Source organism: Myxocyprinus asiaticus, chromosome 7 (assembly GCF_019703515.2).
Source record: "Myxocyprinus asiaticus isolate MX2 ecotype Aquarium Trade chromosome 7, UBuf_Myxa_2, whole genome shotgun sequence".
Lineage (NCBI taxonomy): Eukaryota > Metazoa > Chordata > Actinopteri > Cypriniformes > Catostomidae > Myxocyprinus > Myxocyprinus asiaticus.
Window position 1 is genome coordinate 22,190,026 of NC_059350.1, and position 14,927 is coordinate 22,204,952.

The following is a 14,927-nucleotide window of genomic DNA, read 5'->3' on the forward strand; positions in this document are numbered from 1 at the left end:
TGAGTACTTGATGGCATAATATCAATTTTGGGGTGAACTTTCCCTATATGATTCAGCTTGCATTGTCCATTGAAAGACAAATGCTTGGGGCAAAATGAGAATCTCAAATGTAATGCAAAATATATTCTAATCTTACCTTCCTTGCAAGTTGTCCAGAGTTAATCTTCCTCCATAGTGGGTAGCTGAAGACATAATCACTATTCGTGAACATTTCCCAGATTTGCCTGATGTCCTCAGCACATCTAGCAACAGGCTGGTCAACAGGAAATGGCCCAGATAGTTAAGCCCAAAGTGCAGTTCAAACCCATCTTCTGTCCTCCTCTCAGGAACAAGCATAATGCCAGCTGGAGACATAAAGGAACATCATAACAGAGATATTGTGAACAGAACAGACATGCAGGACACAGAGTACAATACTTTTAGACTTGATCAAAATACTATTCACACATTAAAGATTACACTGGCACATGTGTGAGGACACAGGTGATTTGGTAAGAGATTTTCTGAGTCACTATTGCCTCTGGTTTGGAAAGCTATGAACTTCATATGCCCTATCGCATGCAGCTCTCTGAATAACATGGATTATGTATTGCTGGTTTATTGATATGTTTTTTTGACATCATTTAACTTTTTAACCAACACAAAGGTATATTATAGATATTATATATCTTCATATGAATCGGAACCAGTGAGAAACCATTTCCTCTGCTAATGTTCTTAATGTGCCTCTTTCTGTTTAATTCATGTTCTTGCTAAGAAGAAATGTCTCGTATGAAAAGATGTGATCATCATGTGTCACATTCACAAATAATCTAACATACCCGGTATGTATATCTGATAGTCATGGTTGGGGAGTAATGAAATACAAGTAACGGGAATACGTATTTAAAATACAAAATATAAGTAACTGTATTCCACTACAGTTACAATTTAAATCATTGGTATTTAGAATACAGTTACATTCAAAAAGTATTTTGATTACTGAAGAGATTACTTTGCATTTTATTGTCATTTGTTTCATTTAATATTTAGTCCTTTCAGATGGAAAACATTTATACATGTAAATTGTGTGATCCAAAGTGCATTTGAACAGCGGTGAAACACTTTCTTATGATGTGTTACATTCATACGAGCAGACAGAGAAGTACGTTTGAAGTAAATTTGGAGCACAAGAAATAGAACTAAACCTTGTGTAAACTGTCAGCTTTACGCTAAGCTAAAATGCTATTTCTAGCCATTTTACATGCACGTTAACAGGCACGATCATATTTTTTTATCTAGAAAATTCACGTTGGATCATAATTTCTTTTTTCTAGTAAGACCTTTGATATTAGGGCAAAAATCTTATTCTTGATAATAATTTTTGTATTGTTTTCCTGTAAAAATATCTAAAAATCCTTAAAACAAGATCAATTTGATTTATCTTGTTTTAGAAACAACACTGCATAAGATATTTAGGATTTTCAGAGAATGTATTTTTAACATGTGTATTTTTTCTTATTGTACTGGCAAAGTTGTTATAGTCAAAACAAGTGAAAAAATCTACCAGTGCTGAAGAAGTAATCCAAAGTATTTAGAATATGTTACCTTGAGTAATCAAACGAAATATGTTACAAATTACATTTTACAGCATGTATTCTGTAATCTGTAGTGGAATACATTTCAAAAGTAACCCTCCCAACCCTGCTGGTATTCATTAATAAATCATTAACAGACATTATATAATGCTTAGATCATTAGTTAATGTAAATCAAACAGAAATATCAGAAAAATGTGCTTGTTAATGTTTACTAATGAATTTAACTCACATTAACTAACGATCTGTTAAGCATTATGTGATGTAAATTCAAATACTTACAAATATTATTACACTTTTGTTCCTATCTGGCCTCGCACTTTTTAATATCTACAAATGATTTAAAAAAAATTTATATAATGATTAACAGATCATTTGTTAATGCCCATTTGAATTTGAACTCTAATGTATCAGGTGTGAATCGCCATCAAATGACGCTTTTCTCTTTCAAGTGACTGAGATAATTGTTTGCCTCTATGCTGATTCAGTCTTCACAGTTTTTAATCAAATAACTGTGTAATTGAACAATTTCTTTAAAAAAAAAAAAAAAATCTGATAAATATGCTTTAAAATGTCACTCTTTATTTCAGCCCACATAAGAATATTGTCAATTCCGTTTATAGGTTTATAGTTTACAGTTCACCGCAATCTCCAACTAGTTCCTATGGGAAGTTCTGCAAGGCTTGTCAGAGCGAGCAACTGTAACCAAGTGCGGCGGAGCTTAGCGAAGGGTCAATTAGTAACCAAGGTCTGTAAAGGCCACACATCTTTATCAATTTTTACAAATCATTCATTATATTATTTGCTAATATTTTTGCAGTACTAATCTAAAATTGAGACTATTCATACATTGTAAATGTTTATAAAGTAAAAATGTTTTACAAATAATTTACAAATGAACTGCACGACTGGGAGTGGGCAGTCACTTTTTCAAATGCCCAAATTCTGTATCTGATTAGTGGATCCATGAAGGTCGTCACTTCATGATTGTGGGTAGTGTAGTACTTCACCGGAAATTCGGCAACCCTGCCGTTGCGTTTGTTTGTTTTTGGAAATTTTGAAATTCTGATGCCGGAAACATGTCCGGGAATTATAAAGTTTGCCGGACAAATTGGAAAAAATCTGGTTATCTCATTTTGGTGTTTATTTTGAACTATGCATAATATGCAATATAATAATGACACAGTCAAGTCAAATGAACAAAAAAAATGTGTTCATTATAGCTGCTTTTCTATAAAATAAAAAATAAAAAATACAATAAAAAAACTTCTTGTCATTAGCATCCAGTTAAAATAAAAACAAAAAATTCAAAACAAAAACAGAGGGCAAAAGAATATTTACAAATAAATATTAAAATAAGTGTTTCTCTACAGCTTGAGATGCACATAAGCCTGGTCTCCTTCTTGTATTTTCACCACATACTGTGTCCAACAGTTTTTGAATTTGTCAGACATTATAACATTTTAACAGTCAATAACCATTATTTACCGACTAATGGAAACCCTGAGATGAACAAGAGCTTTTTTTCTCTCTCTCTTGAAAGTTTTCTATATATATGATGAAAGGAATATTCTGTTTAACGATACAGCTCCCAAGGTAAGTCTTGTTATTATTGTTGTTAAGTGTTATTAATGTCTGCATCAAGCATACAACTAAATTTAACAAACCACACCTTGCACAAACTTTGTTTCAGTAGATCAAAGTTAAATACCAGTAAAGGTACTGAATCATTATTTGTAAACCTTTCTAAACATTTACAAGTGTTGAATAGCTTTAAATTTAGATTTGGTACTGCAAAATAATGATTTATGAATAAATACTTAATAAATTATTTTAAAAATGACTAAATAGTAAAAGCATACATTCCACAAAAAAATAGCAATTGTGTGGCCTTTACAGACCTTGGTTACTAATTAGCTGGACATTAATAAATAATTTGTAAACATAAATAGTGTGTGAACTAGTGGAAAGTAAGAGTTATTTCTGAAAACGTTTGTGAAATGTAAAAAAGTGCATTAGCTCATTTATGAATCATTTATGAAAAAGTTGAATGACATTTGTACGCATTTAAATGTACATTAACAAGTTATCTGTTAATCATTATATAACATTTGTTAAAATAATTTGTAGATGATAAAAGGGCAAGGCCAGATTGGAAAGAAAGTTTAATAACATTTTTAAGTATTTGAATTTACATTACATAATGCTTAACAGATCATTAGTTAATGTTACATTTATTTCTAAACATTAACAAGCACGTTATCTCATATTTCTAACTTTTTAAATATACATTCACTAATGATCTGTTAAGCATTATATAATGTTTGTTAATGACTTACTAATAAAAGTTATTATAAAGTGTTACGACACACCATTTACAGAAATGCATTTTAGTGTCTTTAAAAGGAGCGTAGCAAAAAGATAATTTAAGTTAGTGAATCCCAATATTAAATGGATGTAATCTGGTTTAAAACCCTGTTCGAGACTGAACACCAGCATTCATTCAGGAATAAGCTTCTTCCTTTGAAAACATGTTTCATCATTATTGTGCTCTTAACAGTATTACAGCTTAGTTCAGTGGAGAAAACAGTAATCAGGATTATAAAAATGTCCTCTTCAATAGCATATTGAGTGAAAATCAAACCATATGAGGGAAATTCCTTTAGAATGAATTTGCATGTGCTCTCTATGTTGTTTTAGTGATCAATTCACTAAATGAATTGTGCAAATCAGGTAACAACGCAAACAATTGCTGAACACAATTCACGCGCCGCAAATCACGATCCTATGGGTCAGTTTTGAGTAGGGATATCATCAGGGCTGAGAAACCAATTAAATTTTTTTCACTTATTTTAGAGAGATTATTTCAGATAGAGGAAAAAAAGCTACAAGACATCAATTATCACCAGATTTTTTAATTCAGTTGTTTCTTAAATTCACAAGAGTACAAAACGAATAAATCTAAACCAAAAGCACTGTTATATTGTTGATTGCAAAGACCATACCTTGCTGTTAACAAAAGTTATTTATTTTAAGAAATAAAGTGCATAAAATTATAAAAATCAAAAGATTTAGCCACTTCACATTCTCAAATCTTATGTAAAAAAATAAAGCTAGAAAATAAACTTTTCTTTCTTCTTTCTTTAAGGTAGTTCTATGTTACCTTATTGTTGCACGGTATACCGGTGCCCCGGTACTCAAGATTCAAAATACCAGTAGTACCACAGTGTTGTTGATTAAATAGAGATGAATGTATGGTAGTAATTTTCCCAGAGTATTGGTATTCAGATAAACTTGGTTGTGAAGTGGAATTCTGCAGCTCAGACTCAATGCCACATCGTGGTATGGCATGCATCTGAGCCCAGTGCTTGCAACTGGATGCTAGACAGAGCGAACAGAATGGAAACTAGGGCTGGGTATCACCAGCCACCTCACGATTAAGTATTGGGATATACATGTCAGGATTCTATATATCGCGATACATCACAATATCATGGTTCGATTTCGCTTTTCATTTCAATTAATATGGGTATAGTTCAGTAATAATGTCAATTTTGCTTGCATACAGTAAGAAAGAAATTCTCTTTCAGCTAATGCTGTTATTCATTATACAGGGGACCTTCTAAATAGTTAAATTACGGACATATCAATTTGACAATTTAATTTTATCATTACTTTTGGTGACATTTTAGCTTTTTGTAAAATGTAATCCATGCATTACATCAATAAATATGGTGTATTGAAATTGCATATATTATATTGCATATATACATTATATTGTTACATGTTTGTTATTTACATACCTAATTTGTATTATTTACAAGTATTTACTTAGATATGGGAATCTTGACTCAAGATGGCACTGAGTATGGCTGCTGCGTTGCGAGCTCCGACACAACATTGTAGTTTTTTGTTTGTTTTGTTTACAGTTCTTATATTTTTTTGTCTTGGATTATTGTTTATGACAGACAAACACTTTTGGACATTGGTTCTGCATTTACACACTGTAAACCGGACTTCAAATTCCTCAATGCCAACCCACTGTTTACAAACACGGCAGCGGAGCCCTTTGTCTGGGCAGCCCCGCCGTGGAAACACAGAAGGAAAAGGGGAAATAGAGCCGCCGTTCTCATCAGAGTAAGACATTACGCAAATCGATCCCCGCTACCCAGTATTCTACTGGCAAATGTTCAGTATCTAGACAACAAGCTCTGTGAGCTGAGAGCGTGGATCTCTTTCCAACGAGAGATGAGGGACTGCTGAATTATCTGCCTAACAGAAACTTGGATGTCTGCGGAGATTCCAGACTCAGCCATCGAACCCGCAGGGTTCTCCGTGCACTGAGCGGACAGAGCGAAAGACCTTTCAGGTAAAAGCAGAGGTGGTGGTGTATGTTTAAGATCAACAAATCCTGGTGTGATCAGAGGAATGTACATTCTATCAAGTCTTTCTGCTCTCCTGATCTGGAATTTCTCATGCTTCTGTGTCAACCATTCTGGCTACCGAGGAAATTCACAGCGGTCATTATAATGGCTGTGTACATCCCGCCACAAGCTGACACACACCGGGCACTCAAGGAACTGTATGGGATTATAAGCAAGCAGGAAACCGCGCACCCTGAGGCCGCGTTCATTGTGACCGGGGACTTTAACAATGCCAATCTCAAATCAATCGCACCAAAATACCACCAACATATCAGTTTCAACACATGAGGGGACCAGGTTTTGGACCATTGCTACTCTCCCTTCCGGGATGGCTACAAATCCCTCCCCCACCCACCATTTGGCAAATCGGACCACTCTTCCGTTCTGCTTCTGCCCGCTTACAGGCAGAAACTGAAACAGGAAGCACCCACCCTCAGAACGATCCAGTGCTGGTCGGACCAATCAGACTCTATGCTACAAGACTGTTTTGATCACGTGGACTGGGAGATGTTCCGGTCCGCCTCTGATGACGACATTGAGCTTTACGCTGATAACGTAACGTGTTTCATTAGAAAGTGCGTAGAGGATGTTGTTCCGATCAAAACAATACGGATCTACCCCAACCAGAAACCTTGGATTAATAGTGATGTTCACGCGGCACTTGATGCACTGACCTCTGCTTTTAATTCCGGGAACGTCGGAGGAGCATAAACAAGCCAGTTATGCCCTCCGCAAAACTATCAGAGCAGCAAAACGACAGTACAGGATCAAGATTGAAGGACAGTTTAACACCACCAACTCTAGAATTACGTGGCAGGGAATTAATATCATTACGGACTTTAAAGGGAATAAAAACTCCACCGTGAACACCGCTGCCTCTCTCTCGGATGAGCTAAATACTTTTTATGCTCGTTTCGATGGAATTAACACCGCCCTCGTGGAGAGAGTTCTCGTGGCTGAAGCTAGAGGTTAGTTCACTCTCCGTCTCTGTAGTGGATGTAACCCGATCCTTCCGACGGGTGAATATCCGTAAAGCCGCGGGTCCAGATGGCATTCCGGGCCATGTCATCAGAGCATGCGTGAACCAACTGGCTGGTGTTTTTAGGGACATTTTCAACCTTTCCCTCCCCTTGTCTGTGGTCCCCACTTGCTTCAAAACATCCACCATTGTGCCTGTTCCAAAGCAATCCAAAATCACTTGCTTAAATGACTGGTGTCCTGTTGCTCTGACCCCCATCATCAGCAAATGCTTTGAGAGACTAATCAGAGATTACATCTGCTCTGTGCTGCCTCCTTCACTGGACCCATTGCAGTTTGCTTACCGCAACAACCGCTCCACTGATGATGCCATTGCATCTACACTACACACTGCTCTCTCCCACCTGGAAAAAAGGAACACTTATGTGAGAATGCTGTTTGTAGACTACAGCTCAGCATTCAACACCATAGAGCCCTCCAAGCTTGATGAGAAACTCTGGCTCTGGGCTTAAACAGCTCGCTGTGCAGCTGGATCCTGGACTTCCTGTCAAGCAGATGCCAGGTGGTTAGAATGGGCAGTAACATCTCCTCATCACTGACCCTCAACTCTGGAGCCCCACAGGGCTGTGTTCTTAGCCCACTCCTGTATTCCCTGTACACACATGACTGTGTGGCAACACACAGCTCCAATGCCATCATTAAGTTTGCTGATGATATGACGGTGGTAGGTCTAATCACTGACAATGATGAAACAGCCTACAGAGAGGAGGTGCACACTCTGACACGCTGGTGTCAGGAGCACAACCTCTCCCTCAACGTCATCAAGACCAAGGAGCTTGTGGCGGACTTCAGGAGAAAAGACAGAGAACACAGCCCCATCACCATCAATGGATCACCGGAGGAAAGAGTCAGCAGCTTCAAGTTCCTCGGTGTCCACATCACTGAGGAACTCACATGGTCTGTCCACACTGAGGCCGTTGTGATGAAGGCTCATCAGCGCCTCTTCTTCCTGAGACGGCTGAGGAAGTTTGGAATGAACTGCCACATCCTCACACGGTTCTACACCAGCACTGTAGAAAGCATCCTGACTGGCTACATCTCCTCCTGGTACGGCAATAGCACCACCTACAACTGCAAAGCCCTTCAAAGGGTGGTGTGAACTGCCAGACACATCATCGGAGGTGAGCTTCCCTCCCTCCAGGACAAATATACCAGGCGGTGTGTGAAAAAAGCTTGGAGGATCAGCAGAGACTCCAGCCACCCGAGCCATGGGCTGCTCTCACTGCTACCATCAGGCAGGCGGTATCGCAGCATCAGGACCCGCACCAGCCGACTTCATGACAGCTTCTTCCCCGAAGCAATCAGACTTTTGAACTCTTGATCTCTCACGATCAATATACATCAGCACTGCACTTTATTAATCTTATTATCTCACACTGGACTGTCATAAATTATATTATCCCTTAACAACACACTGGCAACTGACTATCAGCTGACAGCCTGAATGTCAATACAGTACAATACAACCTACTGTACATTTTATATATACTATATATACAATTTTTTTTATTGAATAATGTGTATTCTATATTGTGTGTATTGTATACTGTACATTGTACATTATTATTTGTATATTCTGTTGTGTGTAATTATGTGTATATTAGATTTTAAATTGTGTTGTGTAAATCTGATGTTTATTGTAATAATGTCTCATCACTGTCATGACTGCTATGTTGCTCGGAACTGCACCCAAGAATTTCACACACTATTGCACTTGTGTATATGGTTGTGTGACAATAAAAGTGATTTGATATGTAAAACAAGTGCTAAAATCGTACTGTCTCTTAAAGACCTGTGGCAGGGTGTTTGCTTGGTCGAATGGCTTTTTTACAGCATCCATGCTATGTGTGACTAGAATTAAATGTTTCTTTTGTTTTTGATAAATAACTGACTGTAGATAACAGAAAGGATATTAAAAGAGACATTATTAAACAACAAACGGTTTGCTTGGATCTAGTCTTTGTACTCACATTACACAGAAAGTGTCAACTTTTACTCTCATCATGCAGTGAAAAGATCTCGGAGCTGAACTTCTATGCCACTACACCACTCAAACACTGGTGAGTAAAATACGTAAAGTATTTACGCACACCTGATTGTTGGGGATTGTTGCAGATAGAAAGAAAGAGCGATCTTGGCCAGAGCATGTGAGCGTAGTGGAGCGAGTTGTCGCTCTGCTCAAATATTCGCTCATGTGCGATCGCTCCACTCCTCGCTCACGAGTGCTCATGAAATGAGAAAGAAATTAGAAATAAATTCTTTGTCAACAATCTTGAAAGTTTATTTTTTTTGCATCAGGTACAAAAAAATTCTTCGTCATATTGGCATACGACCCAATATTTCATGCCGCAAATAACAATTGCACAAACAATGCCTTGATGTAGACTACTTAAAAAAAACTAGCCTTGTTGTCTCTTCCCTATTTGGACATGGTTATTTTATATGGGGACATGGGGTAATGTAACAGCCTAATTACCAAAGCTTCTCATTTATTTTAATCCCGTGCTAATCGTTCATGTCAGTAATTTTTCCGGACTTTTTGCGGGCTACGCGTTCCCACGCCTGTAAAGATAATAGCGTCTTTCACCTATCAAACGCACGGTAAAAATCACTCCTGGCCCTGTTATACTTATCCCGTGCGAATTGACATGTACGTAAAAAGCCAGTGAATCTGCACTGTCCAGCCTGTGAAATCTTTAACTCATTGTTTCTAAAGTTCACCAAGTGTCTGAAGTGGATGTTGGTCATTGAGAAGACACCAGAAAATGTAACATGCTCTTCAAAACTTAATCTAACGCTGGCTGTTGCATTTGAATGATGTATGAGAAACAAACGAGCATGATTTCTTTTTATTAGGAAAATTAGAAAAGGACACAAGTACTAATTTTGTGATTTGAGCAGACTGAATGGGAAAAATATTTTGAGCCCAGCGGGAAAGATACAATTACATAATGTGAAATGATTGTCTATATTTTTAATTCAAGAGTATACTGTAGGATTACTGGCTTGCTAATGTAACCAGTTCTGTTATATTTAGCCAGATATTCAAGCCAATTTCTTCTAATAATCCCAGATATAGCATATGCACATTTAAAACTTACTTCAAAATTAATCAACACAGATTCTGATGGGTCAGTTACACATGACAGCAGTGTGTAAATGCAGTCGACACTCCCATCTCTGGGATTTATATATTTATAAACCTTACAAACATCCACGGTTGCCTAGTAAAATTATTTTACTTTACAGACGTTTGTCCAGGAAACTGTGTTTTGAACTGCCTCTGCGCTCTCACCTCACTGTAGTCTATTTTCTATTGTTGAAATCTGCACCTGTCACCATCAGCTCACCAATCACACCGAGTTTAAATGCTGCCTCATCTCTGATAATCCACTCTGTTTAAAATATTGGACCTAATACAGCAACCAACACCAGATATTTATCAGTGTAGAAGCACACACATATTAATGTGGCCACACAAGAAATGTAGTGCATTCTGGTAGGAGCGGAAAGTGAGCGCCTCGTGAGCGGCCGGAGCGGGGCTGATCACAGTCTCCTGAAACACGCTCCTCGCTCCAGAGAAATTCTGATTGCTACGCTTCGCTTACATGCTCTGATCTTAGCGTTTTAAGCGTCGACATTAGGATCGTACAAATGAATATTAAGTAGAAAATCTATATTTTTGCCCCGCCCTCGTGAGAGAGGTCCAGCATGTCCGTGAGAGAAAATATGAATCCTGCAGGATCAGTTTGTATCTTTCATGCCACATAGAAGCATCTCTGATTGTACTGAAAATATTGTTGGGCCTCTTGTTCTCAGATAATAGACAAAGGCAGGCCTACACACAGTCATAAAGCCTGACTGAGGCCTGTAGGAACACTCAAAGCCTGATAACACAAATGGCGCCAAAATCAAACAAAGAGTCCAAACAGACTACATCAAGCCTTGCTCACTTTACACCTAGGTGTGAAATTCTGAAGGATCGAACTCTCAACTCCTATTGGATGAAACGCATGACAGAACGCATCCCTCAATCATGATGTCATCGAGAGTATAAAACCCTGGAGATTCCTCCTAAGCCTTGCTTCCAGCGACAGTATTCGCCACGTTTAGTTGCAGCCCTGCTGCTCCCAGGTGTAGCCTCGCTGCCCAAGGAAGTAACGTACGTACCTGAACTTTGGCCATACAATCTCCATCTCGCTGGACGAGCCGAGATTCTCCGTGTTCCACTGAGCACGCTAATGGATCCGAAGGAGACCACTGAGCAATCCGTGTCTCACCCTTTTGCCTGCAGAAGTGAAGAAAGAAGATTTCTCTTGCTTCTTCAACCGAGTCAACTTCACTGATATCTCCACCAACCCGCTTAGGATCAGCCGCCGTAGAGCTGAGGAAACGGCCTCCCATCATCACCCGAGCTTCGAGGAACCGAGTCGGAGTCAAAAGATGGACGAACACATATTCTACCCATAAAAAGGTTTACGTCTGGGCAGAGATAGATTATTATAGTGTGTTATTCTTGTGTATCAAGGTTATTGCTTTTACAGTTTACGGACCACCAAGTCTACTCATTGCTGCTAATAATACTGAAGGTATTACTGTAACTTACTGTTACCACGAATGCGATTTGCTGTGTTGTCGTCCAACCACGTTGGTCTGTTTGTGCATTTCCGCCATCGCAGGTGAGAACGGCACACTGAGTTTATCCATTAAAGAACCAAAGACCACGGCGGACGGATTACGAGCCGTTTACCCCGTCTCTGAGTGATAAAACTAATGGTTGCTGTCTCTCCCACAATCGCTAAACCGGCTTCGGTGCCGTCACCCTGTTCTCTCTTTCTCTCGTACTAACCGCACACACACATAACCCCTCAGAAACATACCCGCACACACATTTGGTGAACAGATAACTTGGCAATAGAGTCCAGGTTTGTCCCTAAGTTATCGTACCAGCAGAGACATGTGTTAAGCGGGCAGACGTCATTAACCAGTCTCTCCGCCCACATTCGCGGCCACACTGTCTGGCCGGAAACCTCACGTGACATTCTCCACGTGAGCCACGCCCACCATTTTGTGCACTCCTCTCCTTACACACACACACATACATCCATTCACACACACACACCTCTACTCTCCTCTCATGTATTATAGGCTTATCTGTTACCATATTTAATCATGTTACAGTTTAGTTTGTAGTTGGAAGTCGGAGGTTTATTGACTGCATTGTATTGATTATTAATTGATATTACTGCATCAATAAACTTTGTTATACTTTAAAGAGAAGTGTTTTGGTATTGTTCTGCATGCACCTGTGCCAAGGGCTGGCAGGGGATGTCAGTGCTCGGTTTCAAGCCTTCATTGTTCCCATTTTGAATGTCAATGTTCTCCGGATGTTGACTTTCCTAAGAGAACAATCCTATATTGAGACTGCTATACTGTCTGGTTATTAATCTCTGATTCCAGGGTGGTGCCCCGGCAATATTAATTCTTATTAATATTCTATTGATTTTGATAATTGATAGTATCTTTGTTGATTGTTGATTTAAAGGATTATTCAGCTAATGTTGATTCTAATCAATGTTCTATTGATTTTAATAATTAATAATTATCTTTGATAATTATTATTGCTAATAACCAAACCCGCTCCTGAACGAAGCCCCAACAATATCATAATATATCATGAAACATGGATCTAAGTATCGATACAATATCGTGAGATATTGATATTTGATTGTATCAACACAGCCCTACTGAAAACTGATCTCCTTTCCTGACAATGCATTTTAAAATGCAATGCTTATGCTGATAAGAGAAAAAGGTTCAATGGCCAAACAGCTCCAACTAAGTCATCGTCAGTGCTTGGCACACATCTAAAATTCGCATGCACACTTTTTGCATTCGAATCTGCATTTTCATCTTAAATGTATTAAATATTCAAATTTCGAGGACGCAGTAGACCTTTAACTTTGTTATCGTCAGTGCTTAGCACACATCTAAAATTTGAAGACATAAGTTTTGCATTCGAATGTGCATTTTTATCTTGAATTCGTTGAATAATCAAATTTCGAGGATGCAGCAGACCTCCAGCTAAGCCATCATCAGTGCTTAGCACACATCTAAAATTCTAATGCATAGTTTTTGCATTCAAATCTGAATTTTTTTCTTACATTAGTTCAATATTTAAATTTCATGGACGCCGCAGACCTTGTAACTAAGTTACTGTCAGTGCTTAGCACACATCTAAAATTCTCAATGCACAGTTTTTGCATTCAAATGTGCATTTTTTTATCTTAAATTCCTTGAGTGTTCAAATTTCGAGGATGCAGCAGTTTCCAACTAAGTCATCGTCAGTGCTTAGCACACATCTAAAATTCGAATACACAGTTTTTGTCATTCATTCATTATTTTAATGGTCAGCATTTGACTGATACTAAACAGTAATACTGATGTTTATTTAGCTATTTATTTTATTTTAATTTATTATTTATTTATTGGTCAGCATTTGACTGATACTAAACAGTACTCATGTTTATTTAGCTATTTATTGTATTTTTATTCTTTATTTAAATGGTCAGCAATTGACTTATACTAAACATACAGTACTGATGTTAATTAAGCTATTTATTTTATTTTTATTTATTCTTTATTTTAATGGAAGGCAGTTGACTTATACTAAACATACAGTACTGATTTTTATTTAGCTATTTATTGTATTTTTATTTATTCTTTATTTAAATGGTCAGCAATTAATTGATACTAAACATACAGTACTGATTTTTATTTGATTTATTCTTTATTTAAATGGTCAGCAATTGACTTATACTAACAGTACTGATGTTTATTAAGCTATTTATTGTATTTTTATTTATTCTTTATTTTCTCAGTGTTCATTTCTAGAATTTGTTGACAATGTATAATAATAATGTCAAATATTCTTTGATAAAATATTCTTCTGAGTACCTTTGCATAGTCATATCGGTGCAGAATCGGTGCACAATCCACATAGAAAAGGTCTGTTCATTCAAGCCCAAAAATTAGCTATATTGGTCACCATATCGGCAATCTGTGAATTTTCCTTCTCTAAAATCGGTATCGGTCTCAAAAATCCCATATGGGTCAGGCTCTACTTAGCACACATGTAAAATTTTAATGCACAGTTTTTGTATTCAAATCTGCATTTTTATCTTAAATTTGAGGAATGTATATGCAGCAGATTACTGCAATCTGGCATACGTTACTGGGACTGTTCAGCATCACTCCACCACTGCAATCCAGACACCCTAGTCAGCTTTTTTAAAATGCCTAAAGTACACTCGATTGCACTGCTTGTCTGGATATATGCCCAGTTGTATAACACTTCTCCACAATGTTTTCATCATTTGATGAATTACTGCTTCTATGATCAGAACACTGTACTCTTTTTTAAACCTTTTCATGAGTAAGATTTAAATTCCCCTGCGTGAAAAGATTGTTTGAGTAGCTGTTGAATAACAACCTCATAACTACCTAATAAGCAGACATAGCTGCATAGATGATGGCATTTTATGTGTTGACTGTGTGTAAATGAGCTGTAAAAATGTTATTGTGGTATATTCGTAACCATGTGGAAGTTTGTGTATAAAATTATCTTATCATGTGCTTGAAAAGACAAGTAACTGTGTGAAAATTAATGTGCTCGGCCAGTGCGTCTCTGTGTGTCGGTGCCAAAGCCAATTTGAAGCTGGCAGCTTGTGACATCACTGGCTATTGCAGATACACAAATGTGTGACGCTCCTCTGCGGGGGCCAGTTATTAACAAATATGTGATGGACGTATGAAAGGGTTAATAAAAATTCAGTTTACCGCCTGCTTACCACAAACAATAATAGCAAGTTTTGTTTTTTAACAAAGCG

The 14,927-nt window shown here is 37.6% G+C and overlaps 1 pseudogene; it reads right to left on the reverse strand.

Annotated features, from left to right (window-relative positions):
* Window positions 1-14,927, reverse strand: part of LOC127444318 (dehydrogenase/reductase SDR family member on chromosome X-like) — a 94,537-nt pseudogene that overhangs the window by 12,089 nt on the left and 67,521 nt on the right.